Source organism: Macrobrachium nipponense, chromosome 25 (genome assembly GCF_015104395.2).
Source record: "Macrobrachium nipponense isolate FS-2020 chromosome 25, ASM1510439v2, whole genome shotgun sequence".
Lineage (NCBI taxonomy): Eukaryota > Metazoa > Arthropoda > Malacostraca > Decapoda > Palaemonidae > Macrobrachium > Macrobrachium nipponense.
Window position 1 is genome coordinate 28035138 of NC_087214.1, and position 12381 is coordinate 28047518.

Below are 12381 nucleotides of genomic sequence, written 5' to 3' on the forward strand. Positions count from 1 at the left end.
GAATGACTATTCACTGATGATTCATTTGCATTTGGCAAAGGATCAGTATTAACCTGGAATGTCCCGAGTTGCCTTTGAAATGACAGTAAAACATACAGAGGTAAAATCCATTAATTGTAAATTTGGAGGAGGTCAGTATTCTGCTCATTTTCGGTTATTATTCATTTACCCTGTTCTTTCAATGTTTCTTTTAGACATATTTTTCATTCGTTTGAAATCTGGAGTTTTGTAGGAGCTTGTTTAAATGTAAATGGATTTTAATTGTCTATTGTGTAGTCGTAAAGAATTTGAGATATTTATGTTTCAGTTTCAATTTCTAAAGTACATATTTGATGTTTATGTTTTATATGTTCATAGCTATTACAGAATCTCACTCAGCATCTGCTTCTTGTAACTCTCTCTCTCTCTCTCTCTGAGAGCACAAGCAAAACTCTCGGTGTGAAAGAGAGAGAAATGATTCTCTCGAGAGGTGAAAGAAGTGTTCCATAATATTTGCATTCCTCCTCTCGTTTCCTCGCTTTTCATTTTTCCTCTTAATTCCTTTTTTATCATCTCCCCCCCTCCTCCTTTTATTCTGGCTTTTCCAAGGGGAGCTGGGTTAGAGATAGTTTTATTTCTGCGATGGATAAACTTATGAAAACAGTCATTATAAAGTATAAGAGCATAACTTTGTATATTATTTCTGATATGATTATTTATTTTGTACTGTAGTTGGCATTTTTCTTGTTTCAGGTATGTGGGCATTTGAAGTGTTTTCTGACTGCGAGAAGAGGTATAGTTGACCAGGGTTGCATATTATTTAGTATTTTAATTTAGGTGTTATTTTTATATTTTTATTTGATATATAATTCATTTTTAATTTTGTAATCGATTACATATTTATTTAATTTCTGCAAGCGTTTATTCATTTATTAAACTCTACATCTGTTCCGAAATTATAGACATGTACTGGAATATTTCGTTTAATTTTTATTCTTCATTTGTCATATATTTCATTTAAAAAAAATCCAATTTATTCATCCATATACTTATTTATTAATTTCCTTATTAAACTGCATATGTTCCGAAATTAATTGTAGACATTAACTGGGAATTTTACTTATCTATTCATTTATTTCTTAATTAAACTCTACATCTGTTTCGAAATTATAATAAACTTTTACTAGGAATTTAGAAAGTGACGCCCTAAGTATCTTTGGGGAAATGCAGGAGGCAGACTGTGGTCTGCTGGGCTGTCTTGGAACTGCTCTGAGTGTTCCAGTGATGTCCGTTCCTGGCAGATGTCAGTCTGCCTGTCCGGTCTGTCCTCCTTTGTGTCTGTCTGTTCTCGTCACAAGACGTAACGCGAGACTGCTTCTATGTCCTTCAATTAAAATGAGACGCTAATATGATGATTCTCACCTAAAGTGGAAAGTTATTTTTAATTCTGATGGTGCTTCCACGCGTATAGTCAAACTTGTTATAAACACATGTCAGCGACTCGTTGCACACATGTCACGAACAAGTTGAATACAAGTCAGCGACTCACTGGGAGTCCTAACCAGTGTTTCATACGGTGATCTAGCATTGTCAAAGATTCTTACTTCACTAAGGTCGTTGACATATTTTCAACATGTCTGTGATTTGTATGTGATAAGTTGCTGACTTTTGTTTATGAAATGTTTACTATGAGGTTTGCTTTTCTTTTTCAAATATATACACATGACAGAACTGAAGCAAATGGTCCGGTTGATTTGGATATGAAACATTGGTTAGCAATACCAATTAGTCGTTAACTTGTATTCAACTTGTTTTTGTGTTGGCGATAAGTTACTAACGTATTTGTGACATGTTTTAGAGTGCGGATACACACTAAACGTTGTATGGATATACGTGTGTGTGTGTGTGTGTATAGTGCATGAAAGCAAACACACACACACACACACACACAGTTCCGACGAAAATCTGTACTATATACTATTGGTATTTCCAACCGTTCTCCAGCTTAAGATATTTCCCAGGGAAACAATTGAATTGCACTTCTAACAACTGATGTCTACCGAGAGCGACAACAGCTCTATTGAAAGTATGAGGGGAATAACACTAATGGGTGTTAATGAGGGTCTTATGCCAGGTAGTCAGGGTCATCACTCTCTCTAATGAGCGCTCTTGAACATTCGAGCATCGCTGCATAAACGAAAGAATTGCGATCATTACCTATAAAACAACGGAAGGGAAATGGACAGAGACGAGGATAATGTGAGAAGGAAGATTTGAAAACCTTCATATTTCAGATTTGTGTCGAACGTTCGTTAAATGAATTCGCGTGATGTAGGGTTCTGTTAAAAATGTATTCTCTGATTTAGAAACTAGATAAGAATTCGACAAAGAGAGAGAGAGAGAGAGAGAGAGAGAGAGAGAGAGAGAGTCTGAGGATGCAAACTGATTATTTGTTTTCCATTTGTATCATATCGTGTCAGAGGGACACGATAAGAGGTTATGTTGCTCGTGACAAATAATGCAAATTCATCACAAACAAATCTGTTTATTTTCCTCTCAATGATATATTGGATTCATCATTTATCGTAGATAGACAAACCTATGATTAGTTCGTTTCTCTCCTACAGTGCTATTGCTCTCTAATTCTTGAGGTTAATAGGATTTGTCGGTATAAAGTTAACCACAACATTCTTATTTACAGTTCACCGACACTGGCGCATCAAAATATATATAATTTTGAAGAAAATGTCACTGATTATTTGGCCAATTAATGTATGACGCCATCAAACAGCTGAATGCCAAAGGATGTGCGACCTCCCCCCCCCCCCCCCCCCCCCCGCCCCCCCCCCCCCCCCCCCCCCCCCCCCCCCCCCCCCCCCCCCCCCCCCCCCCCCCCCCCCCCCCCCCCCCCCCCCCCCCCCCCCCCCCCCCCCCTCTCTCTCTCTCTCTCTCTCTCTCTCTCTCTCTCTCTCAAAAGTAAGATGAAAGAAAGATGAAAGAGAGAGAATATGAACGGGGCCTAAGGGACGCTGCAAAGAATCTTATTAAGTAATGCCTACAGTGCACCATGTAAGGTTCAGGCACTATTCCCTACGGGATTCTGATTGTAAGGACAGGTTTTCGAACTCCCAGAAGAAAATGTTACTCACTACCTTTGTGTTTTGGAGAATATAGAAATAGCCTGTTTCATTCCCTCATTCCCTTTTTATTTATTTGACTTATTCAAATCCTCCATAAATGTTGCAACATTTGCTTCCTGAGGGAGAAAAATGTTAGCATCAGAGGAAACTCAAAGTACGTGACAGAATAACAAAAATATTGATTAATATGATCATGGAATCTGACAAATACATGATCGACCAATCGGTGTCTTTTGCGTCGTGAATAATTGCATTCATTTGTCGCAATTCGCGGACTGAAAGAAATTATGAAAACCCTTTTCAGAGAGACTTGTGAATCGGGTACAAATACATGACTGAATAATGAGAGGCAATATGCAGATGCTCTCTTTGGAATTGTTATTCCGCCCGGTAACAAATTACCGAATTTAATTTGCGAATCCAAAACCGTCATTTTGGTATACAATAGACGATGTTTGTTTGGATCCTATTGTATTATTGATGTATTCGTAATGTAAACGTTTGAATAGATTAATGGTGGTCCATTAGACGAGTTATTTTACCGAGGCTGGGCAATGCCCACACGGGATTTGGGCATTGCTAGTTGCTATGTCTGTGTCAATTGAGCTTCCAAAGTGACTGTTGTCTCTTGGACGTCAATGTTATTCCAGACTCGATTAGGTTTTTGGAATGGTAAGCGTGAGTGACTGAATAATTATGGGGGGTAGTTCATGAGAGAGAGAGAGAGAGTCAGTTACAGAGAGAGTGAGAGAGAGACTGCGCTTCAGGCTTCTTCACTTGTATACTTGTAATTTATTTCTCATTAGACAGTGTTTTCGATTCTCTCTCTCTCTCTCTCTCTCTCTCTCTCTCTCTCTCTCTCAGAAGTTTCATGACTATGACTATTCTCTGGACAAGCGAGGGACAGGCCTCTTGCTTGTGTTTATACTGTTAATATTAATAATAGAGGCTTTATTGAGTGAAAAGGATAAAAATCCTTCCATGTTGGGAGGAACCCCGTGACGTTATAACTCTTTAGATCAATGTCGCTGATAAAGATTCACATTGAAAATTCAAACGCCGGGAAAATGAAATACGTATTTCGGACGAAATGGCTCAACATCATGAACACCCCCTCCCCCTCGATATGGGGTTGGTGTGAGGGAGGGGATTACGGGTCATTGCAGCCTGCTGTTGGTTGGGTGGGGGGGTGGGGGGGGGAGGGGGGGGAATCGTCATTTTATGGAAATTGGGGCATTTTAAACTGTTCAGCAGATGCTGGACATGCAAGTATGTGTGTGTGAGACAGATGGGAAAATGGTAGCTTATTGGGAGAGAGAGAGATAGAAAGAGAGGAACACTGCAATCATTGTTATGAACATTTGTTTATTGCGAACTTCACATGGGTGGTTGTTTTCAGTCGAGGCGAACTTGATCAAAGAGGAGGTCGTTTGATTAAAAATCCTGGTCAGAGTCACAAACCTCCATAATATATGATATTAAGTTTACTAATTTCGACAACCAACTCAAATTGGAACACAGCTTAATCCGGGCAACATTCCTTTCCTCTCTCTTCCTATTCTTCATGAAGCTCAGACTTCGGATCGTGAGGAACATTGTTACCTTCAGCCTCGGAAACCTCTCTTTTTCTCTGCGAAGAAATCATGCTAATAAATGGCCGAGCCTCATTTTTTGGTGGGTGGGGGGCGGGCGCTAACTCGCCTAAATCTCAGAGCTAGGCCGTAGAGTAGTACGTTTGGTAGTATAATACGGGAAAAAGTAATGAGCTTATGGTAATTTTGCTCGTGCGCGCATCCAGAAACCTTGTTTCTCTCTCTCTCTCTCTCTCTCTCTCTCTCACACACACACACACAAACACACACAATGTTTGTCGTGTTCCCTAAAACTTAAGTCAGTTTACAATGTTGATAACTTTCTGTATATGTGGTTTATTGATTTTCTCATGAAAGACAGGATAAATATGTTGCATCCGGGGGTTAGTCGACTGCGGTCATGTTTAACCTGGATGCTTACGAAAAAAACAATATAGCCACAGCTTCCCTTAACAAAATTTTATCCCAAAGAAATAGAAGGGGGACAACCGCGGATAGAAATGAGAAGTGGTATTATTCACCCGTATTCAGTGGAATCGTTCTCCACGAGTTCCTAGGGCAAACGATAAGTCGTCATTGTTGGGCGGAACTTGTCCAAATTTGGAGAGAGTAGAAGAAGCAATCATCTCTGTGGAAAAGGGGACAATAGGCCGTTCATTCTCTGCCTTCGTCATTATGACAGATCTTTTGGGTCACGTCACCCTCGGTTGGAAAACGGCAGGATTTGGGTGCCACAAAGTGGACTAGGCCATGACTGAGCCTTACTGCTCAGTCTTGGCTGATGATGGCCACATTTCTGAACATTTTTTGAAGTGTGCCGGATATGATGCAGTTAAGGGAGAGAGAGAGAACTTTTCATGCCCTGAAATGAATTAATTTTCTCGATAATACTAAACACTTACATACCCCAAACTATCTCCTTTAGGAATACCCCCCCCATACCCCTTCCCCCCCCCCCCCCCCCCCCCTCCCCCCCCCCCCCCCCCCCCCAACATCCTACCACTACCTTTTGCCTATCACAAGCTCCTATATTCCTTTATAAGATGATTCTTCGTAGGGGAGGGGGTTAGTTCCGTGGGTGTACCTCACGCGGCGCGCTGTAGGCATTACTTGAGGTTCTTTACAGCGTCCCTTTGGTCCCTAGTAGAGACCATTTTCATTCCCTTTACTGTACCGCCGTTCATATTCTCTTTCTTCCATCTTACTTTAATCAGAACCCTCTCCTATTAATTGTTCAGCATTATTCTCAGCGCTGAATGACCTCATAGATCACAGTGGTTGACTTTTGGCCTAAATTTTATGTTCTGACTCAAATTTCAGTCCAAGATGATTGACATACGAAAGGTAGAATATGCCACCCACATCCTGAAGACCTCAGCTCGAGAGAGAAGAATCAGTGGAGAGGCGAAGGCCAGTTCTCATCTCGCTCACTTCAAGTAGGAGCATATTCCAAGTATCTGAGTATCAGAATTGATAACTGTGATAAGCCAGAGTCAATAGTAACGGGAATTATGTGACCTGAGGGCCGACATATCTCATGAGGAGGGCTTAAGGTAGTTTTTTTTCCCCTCCAGAAGTGATTGTGTGATTTTCAGCCTTTGGTTATAGTTGTATTAGTACGAGTGATTACGTGTTTTCAGTTAACAGATGAACTGAATAAGTCGAAAAGATCTTTTTCTCCAAGAAGTGCAATTTTTCCTCACACAATCGAAAGGGATTTATATGATTTCCTGCCTTTCGTTATAGTATAACAAATGTGAGTGATAAATAATTTATGTAGCCTTTTTCATTTCAATACAGGGACACTAACATTGAACAGCATTCCATTTTGGGAAACCGTAGGCAGTATCAACATCATTTTACATCGTTAATGTTTTTGGGATTGACAGGATTACCCTTTAGTGTTTCCCCACAAAGTCCTGTTGCTTTTGAAGGTTCGTGAATCAGGGCCAGGCCATTAATCCCTCTGGATTTGGTGATCTCATTTTCATCAGAGTCAATTTGATCATTAAGGCTGTTGGCTATGAAATTGCATTTTGGAATGTAAACGGTAATTTTGTTTATTAACAGGGACGATACAGTACCTGTGTTTATGGAGAGAGAGAGAGAGAGAGAGAGAGAGAGAGAGAGAGAGAGAGAGAGAGAGAGAGAGAGTGTGTGTTTTTGGAAGTGATTGCTAATCTTCTTTAGCTTAAGTGGTATATATTGTAATCATGTTCCCAAACCTTTCGTATCTAAGGTGACTTAAGCAGTGAATTATTGGCAAAGTGGTCAGTGGGTGGGTCGCAGCTAGTTATCCATAACGAAATTATATAGAGGTAATGATTCTTATTTTGAAGTAGACGTATATATATATATATTATATCTATATATATATTATTATATATATATATATATTATCTTTATTATATATTTACTATTTATACTGTATATGCATAGATTGACCTCTGGCATTTGAGGACGCCATTTTCATTCATAAACATTATCTAACAAGCAAAAATCTGATTCTCTTTAGAAAGTATTACTCATCTGCTCCTAATTGGGTTCCTCCTCCTGAATGTTTTTAAGATTAAATGGTTTCAAGTTTTTTCCTTTTACTTTCTTTTGTGTCATTTCATTAACCAGATTTCTCCTTTTCCCCTTCTTACCTTTTGCTTTGATTCTGTTCTTGTTCCTCGTTCGCCTTTCTCTCTCTCTCGTCTCTCTCATCTCTCTCTCTCTCTCTCTCTCTCTCTCTCTCTCTCTCTCTCAGCACACCACTCGAAAGAATGAGAAGAATGAATACTTTTTAAAAGACTATTTAATCACATAATGTGTCAGTTTCATATAAAGATAAAAATAACTGAGAGTACATAAGTTTTAAAAAAAGTTGTAAAAAATCTTTCGGATCTTTTTAAAAGGCTATTTAATCACATAATGTGTCATTTTCATATAAAAATAAAAAATAATTGAGAGAACAAAGTTAAAAAAAAAACTAAAATTTAATATTTTATGCTAAATTGTGTGCAATACTTCTTAAAAACTCCAGCATGTTTTCGGAGTTATAATTTTCAACTAATCTCTTAAGCCTTGCATCGATAATTTGATAGGATTTTTTTTTTTTTGGTTGTAGAGTCGCCCCGTCGTACATGAGCAATTTTAGTCTGACTTAGGACCTCTTCAGTCTTCAGGGCTTTGCAAAGGTTCCACAAATTAGGATGTGTTGAGGTAATTGATGACCGCAAGGCATTGTGGAATCCTTCTACCGAATTATTTGCTCTTGGCAAGTCATTTAAAACTCGTTGACGCACATTCCACATATGGATAGGAAACTTAGGAGTTTCTCTTCGTTGACGATGACCACGTCCTCGTAACATGCCAATGTATGAATTTTCAAAATAAGAGATAAAGTAGGAAGGAATGCTATCGTCATCATTTAAAATCGCAAAGCCCTCGACAACGTCATCGATAGGTAAAAATGGTAATGCGCTAAAGCACTTAATTTTAAGCTGAAAACGTGCATCCGTGTTATATCTCCTGCTTTCACCCAGTACTCATATTTTGCGCCAAACAGACTGTCCCAGATGAAATACACACCCAAGTGTTTCTACATCCGGGAATACTGATGCAAATGCATTATGGGGGGCTTGTTCAAAGTCCAATAGGCAGGTAACCGGTCGACAATTTGGCCTTAAATTCAGCAGAGTAGACAAAACATGATGATAAGAGGCTTCTTTTTGGTCTGGAAGTAGGGCAAAGAGTCTTGGCACACTTGACCCTCCAATGATGATATGTATTGTTAAAAACTGGCACCACAAATGTGGACACACCTTACACGTCCCGTCACAGGACCAATTTTCCGATTTTTCTAGATCATCTAAACCATTTTCGGAGGAAAACACTAATATTCTGTCTGAGTCTTCTATGCCACTGTCAAAAATAAAAAACAAGGATCCATTTTCCAAGTACTTAAATTTATGTGGAATTTCAAAGCCCGACCAATACTGGGAGCGCTGGGATTCGTAAAGTTTGCTGTCTCCAGTTACGGATGTTGCGTGGAAGTCCAGGAAGCGTTGGCAAGAATGATTGTGCTTCCTCATCGAGATTTTGTAGAGTCGTAGAGATTACTTCCCGTGAAGATACTGCGCACATTCTCATTACATCCGATTTCATAGAATTAACTGCATTTCGGGCTTTAACGTGGGCGCTGTTTGCTGTATGATTATGGGAGCCGTTAGAATGAATAGTTGAAAGCTGTATGCAGTCTAGCTATGCAACCATCATAAAAACGCTCACATCGCCAATATATTTTGGTTTTACTGTTGTTAACTCCATTCTCTTCATACATGTAATTTTCTTCTTCGCAAAGCTTGCGTTTGTTCTTCTCTGAAGTTATGAAAGCTGCCATGACTGAGAGCTTCGAAGTTCAAAGATATACTGATTAGGAAATTTTTCTGTAGCTAAAATTATTTAGTGGAGTAACAAAGCATAAAATAAAAATTAAATAGTTTACGTATTTTGAAATGACTACTTTTTAGTTTAATTATATACGTACGAGGTTGAAACAAGTTTTTTTGTATATATCAAAGAGAGATTTTTAAGTTCAAGCGGAGAGAGAGAGAGAGAGAGAGAGAGAGAGAGAGGAGAGAGGATAGAGAGAGAGAGAGAGAGAGAAGGGAGAGAGAGAGAGAGAGGAGAGAGACTCTTTAGTGGATTTTACCGCAGTGGAATTTACTGCAGTTGAATTTACCTATAGTAGAATTCACCTAGTGTAACTTACCGTAGTGGAATTTTCCCCAGTGGAATATACCGGTCACCGTGAATTTTTATTTGAATTTGACCATAGACGGAGAGTACTGTGAAATTTGATGCATTGGTCCATAACACTGGCTTATAGGGCACTGATGAACCAACGCCGTTAATTCAAGATGGCGTTGGATGAACGCCCTCACCTCCCCCCCGCCCCCAACTCTTCCAGGACCGGGCCTTGTGGCCCAAATTTCATTCATGCATTATATTTTAGGATAATCCAGTATTTAATTTTATTTCCTTTTATCGAACAGAGAAAATGATTGTGAAATCTGCAGGCGATAGATTATATCGAGGTAATATCCACTTCCCTCTCACCAAATTTAGATAATATCCACTCCGGTCATGAAAACCCAGTGAATATCGAGGTAATATCCACAGAGGTCGTCGCAGTGATGAAAACAAGAGGGGGAATAGGAATTAAATCTGGAGTCATTATTCGGCTGAAAGATTTGCGATTTCATTTTGGAATGATGACGAAATCCACATAATGCCTTTTATGCTCTGACGAACTTGACGGACCATAAATGACTTACTTTTTTAATTTAGGATTTTATTAATATTCCCGGGGTCTTTTTTCGTTATAATAGAGGATTTGTATTAGTTTTTTTTTATCCTTGCAATGCGCGTGGGCCGTCATTGTTACGTGGAGTGGAGCATACGACTGGGCTTTTACGTGAAATTTTATTTGGGAAAATTATGTTGCCAGTTAATTCCAGTTTGTCTGCAGAGGATATATATTGACAGGGGGTTATTGGTGAAATCTGGAGGAGTCAAAGAAATTTGATTCAGAAAACCACGATAGTCAGGAGGTATTACGATCAGTTACAGTAGCACTTCCGCTTAATGGACACCTTGGAGTCCGGACTTCTGGTAAAGTAACAAAGTCCAGTAAAGTACAAAAGGACCTTATGTCATTGCCTGCACTTGGACATTCTCTAGAGGTTTTACAGCCGACAGCTATTCCAGAGTTTTCTCAGCCAAACTAAGTTACTTGAATTATACACTTAACATTCGATTGGTAACAATTGCTGGATTGTCTTCTCATATATCTAAGTAAACAATTTTAGTGAAGTTGCGCCCTCTCTCTCTCTCTCTCTCTCTCTCTCTCTCTCTCTCTCTCTCTCTCTCTCTCTCTCGTTTTTATAGGAACTGGGGGACAAAAAATCAGGAATAACAAATTGAAGGTTATTATTTTTATTTGTCCGGAGTTAAAGGAATCATATGGCAGGTTGTAACCAAATGTACAAACCTTATTTGCATTGATAATCTAACATATTACCTCCCTCCCGTCATGGGAAACGGAGCAGTTAAGCTGAAACGACGGTTATGGAAGTTAAAGTCCGAAATCCGTGTTTGGGTGAAATAGCTCCTGGAGACGCTTTCAAAGTGGTTTTTGCTATTCTATATCGAGATTTCTTGCCGAGGCCTCAAGGTAAACATTGTAAAATTTCAAAATTAGTGAGGGTATTTAATATTAAGGTTTTTTTGGTAAAGTCTCCAGGGAAACAGTGTTTGATATATTAAATCTTGTTTTATAAAAAATAAAACGGTTTTTATGGCGAAGGTTTGGTTACGCAAAACAGCCAAATCAGTAGTTTTCTTAACTGAATGTGACATTCCATAGTTGGCTTTCATGTAAACAGTTCGAATGTTGAAAGTATGCAGGTCATTAGTTTATTTGTCTAGAACATAATTGCACAATTGTTGTTCGAATGTTAAGAATAATCGAGTCATCAGTTCCATTTATACGTCTGGAACATAATTACACATTTAGTATTAAAGCTGTTTTTATTATGACATTATTAAAAATGTGCTATTGAAATTATCTGCTTATAACAATATGTCCCCTTGTTAGTTAATCTTGTGATAAAGACAAAACTTTTCTCCTTTGAAAGGAAAAGTTAAAGACGAGGAAGAGGAAGAGGAGGAGTCCTTGTTTAGTTGCTTTCCTCATTTAAGCTCAAGAGGGAAGTCAGTTGTTCAGTACAGTGAAGCATCCTGGTTCCAAGACAAAGCGAATTCGAAAGAAAATAAAGAAAAAAGATGACAAAAGAACTTGAAAAAACTTGTGGTCTTCAAAAGAGAACATAAAAAAAAAATGGCACTTCAGCTACAACAATCATAATCCCAGTGACCTCACAGTTAAGACCTTGTGGGGCTGCCCCCTTATAAGATTTCTCCCTAGGTCTTGGTTGCACTGCCCAAATTTCCCTACCTGGCAGGTTACCTCCTCCCATAGACTGTTTGCAGCGGGTCAAGGCATCCAGTTTAGTCTCTCTCTCTCTCTCTCTCTCTCTCTCTCTCTCTCTCTCTCAAGGGAAGAAGGAAATAATAATAAAAAAAGGGAATCAGGGAAAGAGAAATAGTCCGGAACGAATTGGGAAGGAAGGAACTGAGATCACTCAAATGAAGCGATAAATTATGTTCTCGACGTCAGAGAGAGAGAGAGAGAGAGAGAGAGAGAGAGATGGGTCTTCACAGCACTCTTATTAAAATTCTAATTATACTCATTAATCTCAAGGGATTTTTCATCCATAGCATTTTCCTCATTTGAAAAATGTTATAAAATCCTTCATGAATCTCAAGGTATATTTTGGTCAATAGTATTTATCTCCCTTAAAATCCATCCTGTCACCTCAGTTTAGCTTTCAACAGCATTTTAGTCTTTCATTATTTATTTTGGGGGTAAAGTAAGATGGACGGAAATGGACCCTTCCCTGAATTAGGTTTAGGACCGAAATATTTATGAATGGAAAGATGCCTGGTTGTGTCTTCCTTCCATTGTTTACGATCTTGTCTCCCTCTTCTTCTTCCGTCTATTTGTACGTGATAATCTTGGCCTAAGACTTTGTCTGGCCTTCCAAACCATGAGTAGTTTC